General features: G+C 32.7%; 2 pseudogenes; both read right to left on the bottom strand.

Moving 5' to 3' along the window:
* Window positions 1–749: 749 nt before the first annotated feature.
* Window positions 750–4860, bottom strand: LOC143897036 (cytochrome P450 9e2 pseudogene; annotated as a pseudogene).
* A 2843-nt stretch (window positions 4861–7703) lies between these two features.
* Window positions 7704–10797, bottom strand: LOC143897032 (cytochrome P450 9e2 pseudogene; annotated as a pseudogene).
* Between the last annotated feature and the right edge of the window lie 1448 nt (window positions 10798–12245).

Genomic DNA, 12245 nt, shown 5'->3' with positions numbered 1-12245 from the left:
TAACAATTTCCAGAAATATAATTATTTATGAGGAAATGAGGGAGGTTCCAGGTTCGAATCCTGGCTGAGGTAATATTTTTTGCAATAAATTCTTGACGTTTTTTAAACAATTAAATTGTGCAGATTTAATTCCGGGGTAGGGGAGGGTATTAATGTTCCATCAAGATAGTTTATGTTTCAAGTCCGACAAATTTGCGGCGCGCAGTTTATTAAATTGGAATATATGTATATGTACGGTATGTACATTACAATTCGTTATTTCTTTATACGTATATAAGTATAGAATATATAAACACCAACACCTTGTTACGGCTCCGTGCTCCATCTTTCTTTGATTGATTTCTAATCTTATATGAGCCTTTACTATTATTATATAAAATTATTTAACATCTCATAAATATAGATTTTATTTTTTTGTGATCTTCTTGTGATAGATCTTTTAACTTAAAATATGAAATCTGATAATATTCAATGTTATAGAAAACAATAAAAGATAAAAGATTAAAAAGAGTTTAGAAGCTATAGAATAATACGCCGATCTTTTTCCTGTTTATTCGATACGAATGTGTCGTGACGATGTTTCATGCACCATAGATGATTATATCTACAATTACGTATTTATAACTTGTGCTGATAAGCATATTATTATTTATAAATTATCATTCTATGTTAATGTCAAAAACTCAATTATAACAAATCTAATAAATAAAAAATAAAAATATAGAGGAAGATAAAATTAACAATGTATGTTTACAAAAGGAAAAATGGCATTTATATATGAAGGTAGCTTTCAAGATTCAGAACATTATTGCAATAGGTAGCTTTGATTTATTATTTTCATTATCTTATCATTTTCGCATGATATCATTCTCGATAACAAAATAACATTACATTCCTATAATCTTATATGAAACTCATCGATATTTAAAAAATTTCTTTCAGAAATATCGCAATCAATAACAAATTCTTAACTGCAAATGTCTGTGTAAAAAATTAATTTAATGATTATATTATCTGCACAATTTGCACTGACTAAAAGTAATGGATTTTTTAAATATATATATACAACCTAATCTCAGAGAATTAATCATATCTGATTTACATTCATATCTGATTAACAATCTTTGATTAACAATCTCCAAAATGTGTCACGTGCTAAAATGTGAAAAATATCAAATGCTTTGCTAGTTTAATATAATTAGACTATTTATATTTTGTATAGCTATAACAAAATAATGACTTGATTTAATTAAAAATTTGAAAATCTTATTTATAAAAAAATATTATTGAAAAATATTATATATTGTTTTGTTATACTTATTTAAATATATATAATACTATAACATCAAACACTTAAATTTACAATAAACTACAACAAACATAATTTGAACTAATAAGAAATTTCGAAAGAAAAATGTGCGAAAGACGTTTGCGCGATGTTTTTATATAAAAAATTAACGATATACTGACTCTATTATCTCTACTATACCATATAGCGACAAATGGAAGTTATATATAAATTAAACGATCGGCATAATCAAATAAACTTAAGAGTTTACGCAAGTTATAATGTTTATATTATAGTAATATATAATTTTTTTTATTCACGTTTCTCTTTTCTCCAAGCCAATCCAGAATCCGCCAGCGGGTTGCAACGTAAACTCCTTTTCATCGTATATGTATACTTATGTGGAATATGTGATTATAATTAATATTGTATAATTTACTTTTTATTTTAATTTTTATATACGTTTAATGTCTAAAAAATGTACATAGTTCAAATATACATAGAATTATGGCAGAAAAATAAATTTTATATTGATGTTACAGACTATCCTAATTTACTAATGTGCCTGGTACTTTAATTCATAATTATTTTGCGTTATCGACGGATCTAATCTATATTGTATCATTAAACTGCAATGTCAAGCAAATAATCGTAACATTCCGTCCGCAAAAAAAAAACATTTAAGACAAAGATTGTTAAATACATTTTATTATGACATGTGATAGCAAAATAGCTTACGTAGTTTTTGCCTGTTGCCAAGAATTGCCCACACATATGTCCTGTATCTGCGTACCAATACTGCGAAAGTCTCAAAATAATTAACGATAGTTTTATTAATTATCTAAATTGTCATATAAATTCTTTTCAAAAGGAGTGCTTTCTATGATCGATATTATCAGCTCCTTGTCGTAATACACTCTTCGTCGTCTACCCTCTTTTTGATTCTATATTCCTACATAAGTCGAACATTTTTATGTCGTTATCAATTTGAAAGTAACTGTCAATGGACTTAAAGATACGATTTAAATGTATAATTTTTATCATTTCGAAATAAGTGAGCCTGACTTTTATCTGACTTATAGCGTTTTTTCTTGGCTGCACTATTGCCCACTAGTGCAACACTAGTGCAACATTAGTGCAACGCTATTGGGTAGTGCAGGGCAGTGCAGGGCGATAGTGCAGCCAAGAAAAAACGCTATTAGGTTCACAATCATATCTAATTAACAATCTTTGATCGAAATGTGTCACGTATGCTATAAAAAATATCAAATGTTTTGTTAGTTTATTATAATTTCATTGTTTATATTTTGTACAGTTATAGCAAAATAGTCATTTTTAATTTATTAGAAATTCAAAAATTTTACTTATAAGAAAATATTATTATGCATAAATATTATAAACGCACATATGCAATAGCACAGCGTGCTACATCGGCATTATTAATGATATTGCTTTTTGTTATACTTATTTCAAAAACTACATCTCAAATGCTCAAATTTACAATAAATTACAACAAACAGAACTAATAATAAATTGCGAAATAAAAATGTGTACAAAAGACATTTGCGCGATAAAGATATTCGTTTTTACTTGAAGAATTAACGATATTGATTTGACTTTATTATTCCTACTATACCATTTAGCGACAAGTGAAAGTTATGTAAATGATTAAAAATAATTACAATCAAGTTTTGACAGTCTACGCAAGTCATAATGTTTATCGTAATATATTATTTTCTTATTCTTTTTACTAGCAAAGACTTAGTTATTCGCTTTATGCATAATGACGTAATACATCGCAAAAAAAGATACAATCATCTTTCAAAGTGCATACGTGTTGAACATCTTGAAAGTTGAAAATGCGGCAATGTTTTTTTAAACACAGCTATATATCGTACGATAGTGTATTGAGTATACAAAAATCTCACGTTTCTCTCTTCTCTAAGCCAATCCAGAATCCGTCAACAGGTTGCAACGCAAACTCCTTTTTAGTGTATACGATTGGTTCGACAGTCTTTTCCGTAGTCTTAAGAGTGAACTTTTGTAAAAGATGAGCTATCAGAATCTTAGCCTCCATGAGAACAAATCGATTGCCGATACATTGTCTAGGTCCGTGACCGAATGGCAGATAAGTGTACGGTAAAATTTTGTCTTTGTTCTCCTTGCTAAACCTTTCGGGATCGAACTTATCCGGGTTCGGAAAGTACTTCGGATCACGATGAAAACCATAAATGAAAAACGTCAATACATTGTTGGGTTCGACGATCGCATTCTTGCAGCCTGGTCGCGACGGAGGTAGTTCATATTTCTTAACGCAAAATCTATCGGTGATGATCGCCGGCGGATACTTTCTCAGAGTCTCGGAGATCACCATATCCATGTAAGACATCTTCGACAGCGACTCGTAAGAAATCTCATCGTTTTCTTCGGCAAGATGCTGTTCTACTTCCTCGCGCAAACGATCTTGTATATCTTGGTTAACTGCCAGCTCGTGAGCAACGAAACACATCAGCGTCGCAGATGTTTCGAAACCAGCGAAGAAAAAGATAAAGGCTTGCGAAACGATGTCATCCAATGTCATTTTATGTACACTGGGACCTTCTTTGTCCCGAGCCTGCATTAATAAATGAATCATGTCCGGTCTGACGATACCTTGCTCTTCCCGCGTTCTAATGGTTTCCCCCACGATCTTCTTGAAAAACTTGCTGGTAGCCGGCGGGAAAAGAGACAGACCTATTAATTTAGAGAACCGTGGACACACTTCAAGAAGGATCATCTTAGCCATCCCTAGCGGTCCGGCAGAAAATCCCTTGGTAATTTCTATTCCTCTTATATAGAACTCATTGTCTGGATCTTTCATAGAATTCACACTTATGCCAAAAGCTGTCGTAGCAATTACGTCGGTGGCGTATCGTCTAAAGACCCCCTTCGTTTCGATCGAATGGCAGATTTCCGGATGATCGATCAAATAATTAACGAAATTGTGAGAACATTCCGATATCAGGTCAAACATAAACTTCATCTTGCTGGCGGTAAAGGAGGGGCTTAATGTATTTCTCATTTCTCTCCAACGATCTCCGCGCAAGGAAAAGATGTTCTTGCCAAATAGCGGTTCCACGGTTGGGTCGACGAAGCTGCGATGATCCGGGAAAGATTCAAAATCCTTTACCATGGTGTCTTTGATCAGTTCAGGATCGCGCACTAGCACGTTAGGCGTGCCAAATTCCATTAGTCCAACATATTTTGCGTCCGGAAAGTAATTATATGTATATTGAAAATAATCGATAATACTGATGCGACCCAGAATCATTTTCCAACCCATTATAAAAGATGATAGCGAATCTGGCAGGTAAGGTACACCCTTATTCTTCCAATAAAAATATGTATGATGCAGCACAGCGACAATTTTCAGAACGCCGATGACGATAAGAGTAATCAATAATAGCGCAAAGGGCGACGAAAGCCACGACGAATCCATCGTAACACGACAGTATAACAGACAAACTGATTGTGAGACAAACAAGATACTTCGTCGAGCGCGGCGCAGTGTTAAATGTGATTGCGAGAATTCTGACACGTAGTAGCGCGAGCTGTTCCACAGACGATTAGTAGCGTATATTTCTCACTGAAATATAGGTATCGTCAGACCCATTATAAGAAGAGAATAATGTATGTTGAAGAATAATATGTGTTAAAGAAAATAGCCTCTGGAGGTTTTCAGAAATTAAATAATATAGTTTATGCGTTTGCAGTCGACTCTATTACATGAATATAACATTCGTTGCAACCGTTATAACTTCTTTCCACGCCCTGGAATGTAGCCCTGGAAGCGCCTTATGCGAAACAATCTACATACGAGCATGTAAAATAATCACGTGTTGATTACTACACGCTACTACGCATGTGCCAGAAATTTCGTAATCTCTTGCGCAATCTTCCAATACTGCAGCGGCGTCGTAAGTACGTATTGCGCAGATCTTATCGTGAATGAAACGAAGATGGGAGGAAGGAACGCTTTTCGATATTATTGCGATTAGAGACTGATCATTGATCTACTAGGGCAGAACAAATCCAAAATATAAAAACATGATTTTTTGGGTAAATTGTAAGAGAAAATCCTTTCTGTGTAATTAAGAAAAAGATATATCAGCTTCAACGCTAAACAACAAGCTACATGTTAACAATAAACATTTAAGTGCTCGACCAATTTGTACGATGTGTGTGTCTTAAAACTTTGCTCATATCAACACCCGCGGTGATAACTATTCTTTTTATGCTTTTATAAATATTTTTATGTGAATTATTGGATGGAGAAATTTTGTAATATAGAATTAAGAAAGACTCTTCCCATTACAATTCGGTAGAGAAAGTATTAGCATCCAATAGAATATTAAATATAATAAATGTAGATGGATTTAACTGAAAAAATTGTCATGTGAGCCAAGAGACCAAGCTAGCAAAGAAGATTAGAAAATAATTTGCATTATTTGACATATATATTTGAAAATATCCATATCATTTATGCCTTATAAACTGGGCACATTGTTTCATTTGAACTGCGATGACGAGCAAATAATTGTAACATTCTGTCCTGTAAAAAGAAAAAGACATTTAAGAAACAAGGATCGTTAAATAATATTTTATTGTGACATGAGATAGTAAAATAACTGACATAATTTTTGCCTACTGCCAAGAATTATCTCACACATAAATTCCATGTCTGCGTACCAATACTGCGCAAGTCTCAGTAGGGTAATCAACGATAGTTTTAATTATCTAAATCGGCCTTTAAATTCTTCTCAAAAGGAGTGCTTTCTGTGATCGATATTACCAGCTTCTCGTCGTAACGATACACTCTACTCTCGGTTGATTCTACGTAAATCAAACAGTTTTATGTCGTTATATCAATTTGAAATTAACTGTCAATAGACTTAAAAATACGATTTAAATGTATAACTTTTATCATCTAGAGATGAATGATCCTGACTTCTTTCCCAGGCCATAGTGTTATTGTCATCAGAGCAATAAATTTCGAATGGGTGTGAATTACAGCACCCGCGTTTCTTCTTAAATACGCGCACATAAATAACGAAGTACATTGCAATTTCGTCAGTTTGTTTTCTGGAAACGATTCGAAATCTGTTTCATTGATATCTTGCACGAACATATCGTTGAGAGTTATACTCTCTTTTTGTACATCAGAAAGAGCTATGCAGATCTTATTTGTGTAGGACAGAAATTTTAGTAAATCTTAATACTTAAATAATAGTTTTGCATATATGACAATCAAGTTTTTAATACAAGTATTACCGCAGAATATGTTCTCATATGTTTTATGGAGATAGAGCCACCAGTACCAATCACCCATGCGAGATGATAAAACTACCGACACAGTTCTGGAATATGATTTTTTGGGTGTTCCTGTATAAAAATGATAGATATTACAAAACAAAATCTGTACATGCATAAATTTTAAAACTAAAACTTTGTAAAACCTGATTTCAACGTTCATTAAAACACGCATATGTAAATAGTTTGATAACTTATAATTTAACATTTAAATATGTGCCAAAAATTTATATATACGTGACTTTATAAATATATAAATAAACAAAATTTATGTTGCATTGGTATTAACATTTGAAACGTGAAGTATCAACTAAACGATTATTCAAATTTATAAAATATTATTGATATATTAATGTATTAGATATATATTAATATCATTATCTACATATTAAATTAGAGTTTTTATAGATAATTAATGTAAAATTGATTGGAAGTTAGCGTTTTATATGTAAGTTTGCTTTTATTTTTTAAATATTTATTTTAATTATTTATTTATTTAGAAGAAAAAAAGGAAAGTTGCAGAGCAATTAAAATTAGGACTAACCGGAAAAAGGAAGTAAAATTCACTTACCAAAAAAAAAATCAAGTCTAAATATCACGAGATTGAAACTGAAGCCTTAGGTAAAATATCGGAAACTGAATTTTCAATGCTTTTTTTTTTATTTCAGAGATTTTGTATTTTCTCTTGCTTTGGTGCTGGAAGATCAATGTCTTCTCTCTGCTTCACTTTACTCTTGCTCATCCTAACGAACGCTGTTTCTCGGTAGGAATAGATGACCTGTGAAAAACATCATCCTTATTTTAAGCTCCAGCATTAGTAGCAGGGTCCGCCTCGAGAGGGTCTGGAATTTTTCAGAATCTTTTCCCCAAAACTTTGAAAAAACTCAGCCTGTGACGCTTCAGCTGCTCTTTGAGTTTTTCCAAAGTTTTGTTCTTCAAACAATAATAATAAAACATTTTTGTGAGATTTATAATAGAAGTTGTTTTATCTCTGTTTCAATTTTGTTTTTCAGAAGGGAAAAAGACTTTAGCTTTCTTGTGAAAAAAAATTTACGCCCCGGTAAAATATTTTTATAAAATGTATAATTATATTTATTCTTCTGTATACATTACAAAAGATATATACATACACTGAGGGAAAAATTTTGTTGAATCAACAAAACAATTTTGCTTGGCAACATAAAATCTTCCGGTTTTATTAAATCAACAAATTTTTTTTTTTTTTTAATTTTTTTATATCTCTCAGTGTATATATATATATATATATATATATATATACACATATATACATGTAACAGTCACTATTAATAAAAATAGACTAGTGGAAATATTATAAATCTGAATAACAATCAGAGAATGATATAGAGCAAAACCTGGTCACAAACTATATCTGACATGAAACACTCAAAACTTGCAACGAGAGGATAAATTGCATTTATTTATGAAGGTGGATTTTAAGATCCAAAACATTGTTGCACTGAGTAGCTTTAATTTATCTTATTTTCATTATTTTATTATTCTCGCATGATATCATTCTCGATAACAATATAACAAAACAATATTATATTTTATCTTATCAATACTCTTATCAACATTAAAAAGATATCTCTCAGAAATATCAAAATTAATAACAAATTTTTATTTGTAAACGTTTGTGTATAGGTAATTAATTTAATTTAATGATTATCTGCGCATTTTCCACTAACAATAGGTGTAATTGATTGTTTTCTTTATTTTCTTATATACTACCTATTCTCAGAGAATGAATCGTGTCTGATTCACAATCATATCTTATTATAACAATCTTTGATCCAAATGTGTCACACATACGCTATAAAAAATGTTAAATGCTTTGTCAGTTTATTATAATTTGATTGTTTATATTTTATATAGCTATAACAAAATAGTGACTTTTGATTTTATTAAAAATTTAAAAATTTTACTTATAAAAAGATATTGAAAAACATTATAAATGCACATACGCAATGGTATATTGTGACAACGTGCTACATTAGCTCTATTAATGATATTGTTTTGTTATACTTATTTAAAATACTATAACAGCGAATGCTTAAATTTATAATAAGTTACAACAAACATAATTTAAACTAATAAAAAATTTCAAAAAAAAATGTGCAAAACACGTTTGCACGATAGAGATATTCGTTCTTACATGAAGAATTAACGAATTGATTCTATTCATATTTAGCGACAAATGCAGAAGTTATATAAATCATTAAAAACGATTGGCATAATCAAATAAACTTGCAAATCTACGCAAGTCATGATGTTTATCGTAATATTTAATTTTTTTATTTTTTACCAGCAAAAACTTGGTTATTCGCTTCAAACATAATGACGCGATACATCGGAAATTCTATTATGTGCGATATATTACGTCATTCTTCACACTTCAATCTTTACACTTCAATCTTTACACTCCAATCTTCACACGTCAATCATCTTCTAAAGAGTACACGAGTGTTGAATATCTTAAAAATTAAAAATGCGACGATGTTTTCCCAAACACAACTCATACGATAATGTATTGAATGCAAGACTTTCACGTTTCTCTCTTTTCTAATCCAATCCAGAATCCACCAACAGGTTCCAATGCAAACAACTTTTTAGTGTATACGATTGGTTCGACAGTCTTTTCCGTAGTCTTCAGAGTGAACTTTTGTAAAAGATGAGCTATCAGAATCTTAATCTCCATGAGAGCAAATCGATTGCCGATACATTGTCTAGGTCCGTGACCGAATGGTAGATAAGTGTACGGTAAAATGTTGTCTTTGTTCTCCTTGCTAAACCTTTCGGGATCGAACTTATCCGGGTTCGGAAAGTACTTCGGATCGTGATGTAAACCGTGAATGGGAAACATCAATAAATTGTTGGGTTCGATGATCACATTCTTGCAGCCTGGTCGCGACGGAGCTAATTCATATCTCTTAGCGCAAAGTCTATCGGTGATGATCGCCGGCGGATACTTTCTCAGAGTCTCGGAGATCACCATATCCATGTAAGACATCTTCGACAGCGACTCGTAAGAAATCTCACCGTTTCCTTCGGCAAGATGCTGTTGTACCTCTTCGCGTAAACGATCTTGCACATCTTGATTAACTGCCAGCTCGTGAGCAGCGAAACACATCAGCGTCGCAGATGTTTCGAAACCAGCGAAGAAAAAGATAAAGGCTTGCGAAACGATGTCATCCAATGTCATTTTATGTACACCGGCACCTTCTTTGTCCCGAGCCTGCATTAATAAATGAATCATGTCCGGTCTGACGATACCTTGCTCTTCCCGCGCTCGAATGGTTTCCCCCACGATCTTCTTGAAAAACTCGCTGGTATCCGGCGAGAAAAGAGACAGACCTATTAATTTAGCGAATCGTGGACACGCGCGAAATAAAATCATTTTAGCCATCATTAGCAGTCCAGAAAAAAATTTGGTAGCCTCTATTCCTCTTATATAGAATTCATTGTCTGGATCTTTCATTGAATTCACACTTATGCCAAAGGCTGTTGTAGCAATTACGTCGGTAGTGTATCGTCGAAAGGCCCCTTTCGTTTCGATCGCATGACAAACTTCCGGATGATCGACCAAATAATTAACGAAATTGTGAGAACATTCCGATATCAGATCAAACATGAACTTCATCTTGCTGGCGGTAAAAGTGGGGCTTAATGTATTCCTCATTTCTCTCCAACGATCTCCGCGCAAGGAAAAGATGTTCTTGCCAAATAGCGGTTCCACAGTTGGGTCGACGAAGCTGCGATGATCCGGGAAAGATTCAAAATCCTTTACCATGATGTCTTTGATCAGCTCAGGATCGCGCACTAGGACGCCAGGCGTGCCGAAATCCATTATTCCAACATATTTTGCGTCCGGAAAGTAATTGTATACATATTGAAAATGATCGACAAAACTGATGCGACTCAGAATCAATTTCCAACCCGACGTAAAAGATGATAGCGAATCTGGCAGGTAAGGTACACCCTTATTCTTCCAATAAAAATATGTATGATGCACCACAGCGACAATTTTCAGGACGCCGATGGCGACCAGAGTAATCAATAATAGCGCAGAGGGCGACGAAAGCCACGATAAATCCATCGTGACACGACCAGTTTAACAGACAAACTGATTGTGAGACGAACGAGATACTTCGTCGGGCGCGGTACATGGCAGTGTTGAGAGATTACGAGATTTCTGACGCATGCGTAGTAACGTGAGCCGTTCAGATAATTAGCAGCGTACAATTCTCACCGAAATACAGGTATCAAATCTTTTATATATATAGAAAGAGAATAATATGTATTAAAGAAAATAGTCTCTAGAGGTTCTTAAAAATTAAATAAAATATATAAATTTATGCGTTTGCAGTCGACTGCTTTATTACATAGATACATTTGTGTTGCAACTGCGTTGTAACTTCTTTTCATGCAAGTGTAGCCCAGAAAGCGCCTTATGCGAAACAATCTACATACGAGCATGTAAAGTATAATCATGTTGACCACTGCGCGCTAATACGCATGCGCAAAAAATCCCGCAATCTCTCAATACTGGCGCGGCATTATCATAATACGTGTTGCGTAGATCTTACCGTGAATCAAACGAAGATGGGAGGGAGAAACGCCTTTCGATATTATTGCGATTAGAGATTCTCAAGTAAGAGACTGATCATTGATCGAGACTGTGTGCTGATTGATATTGGCAAACCATGACAGAACCCATCCATAATATAAAAACATGATTTTCAGCCTACATTCTAAGAGAAAATTCTTTCTGTGATTACACTAAAAAAAAGATATGTTTCTTCTCATCTTCAACGTTATGAGACAAGCCACATGTTAACAGTGTTGAATGAACATTTAAAAATGTGAGGCATAGTGCAGAGCATTACTTTATTCAAAGCCTTTTCACATATATATCCGATCTTCTATTTGATGACTTCGTAGATTGAGCGTTCCATCACTTCGGACGAAGTGTGTGCCCTAACATTTTGCTTATATCAACACCCGCGGTGGTAACTATTTTTCTTGTTAGTAAATATATCTTTATTTGGAATTATCGGATGGAGATATTTTGTATATTAAAGGATTAAGAAAAAAAAAAGAAAAAAAAACAGAATATTATATAATAAATATAATAAATATAGAGATAGATTCGACTGAAAAGATTGTCATACGAGCCAAGAAACCAAGCTAGCAAAGAAGATTAGAAAACACTTTGTATCATTTGACATACATAGTTGAAAATATCCATACTATTTACGCTTTATAAACATAACATGCATATAATAGTGTATATGGAATATGTAATTATAATTTAAATTTTATCATTTAATTTTATTTTAATTTTTGTCTACGTTTAATGTCTACACAAAATGTACATAGTTTAGAGATACATAGAATTATGGCATAATAACACAAAGTATGGCGGAGAAATAAATTTTATATTAATATTACCGACTATCCTAATTTACTATTTAGTTGGTACTTTAATTCATAATCATTTGGAGTTGTCGACGGATTTAATCTACATTATTTTATTTGAACTGCGATGTCAAGCAAATAATTGTAACATTTTATTGTCTTGTAAAATAAA

Source organism: Temnothorax americanus, unplaced genomic scaffold (assembly GCF_048541705.1).
Source record: "Temnothorax americanus isolate GAGA-0224 unplaced genomic scaffold, ASM4854170v1 Scaffold2, whole genome shotgun sequence".
NCBI lineage: Eukaryota > Metazoa > Arthropoda > Insecta > Hymenoptera > Formicidae > Temnothorax > Temnothorax americanus.
The sequence above is the reverse complement of the archived record's forward strand: the minus strand, read 5'-3'. Positions and strand labels throughout refer to the sequence as shown.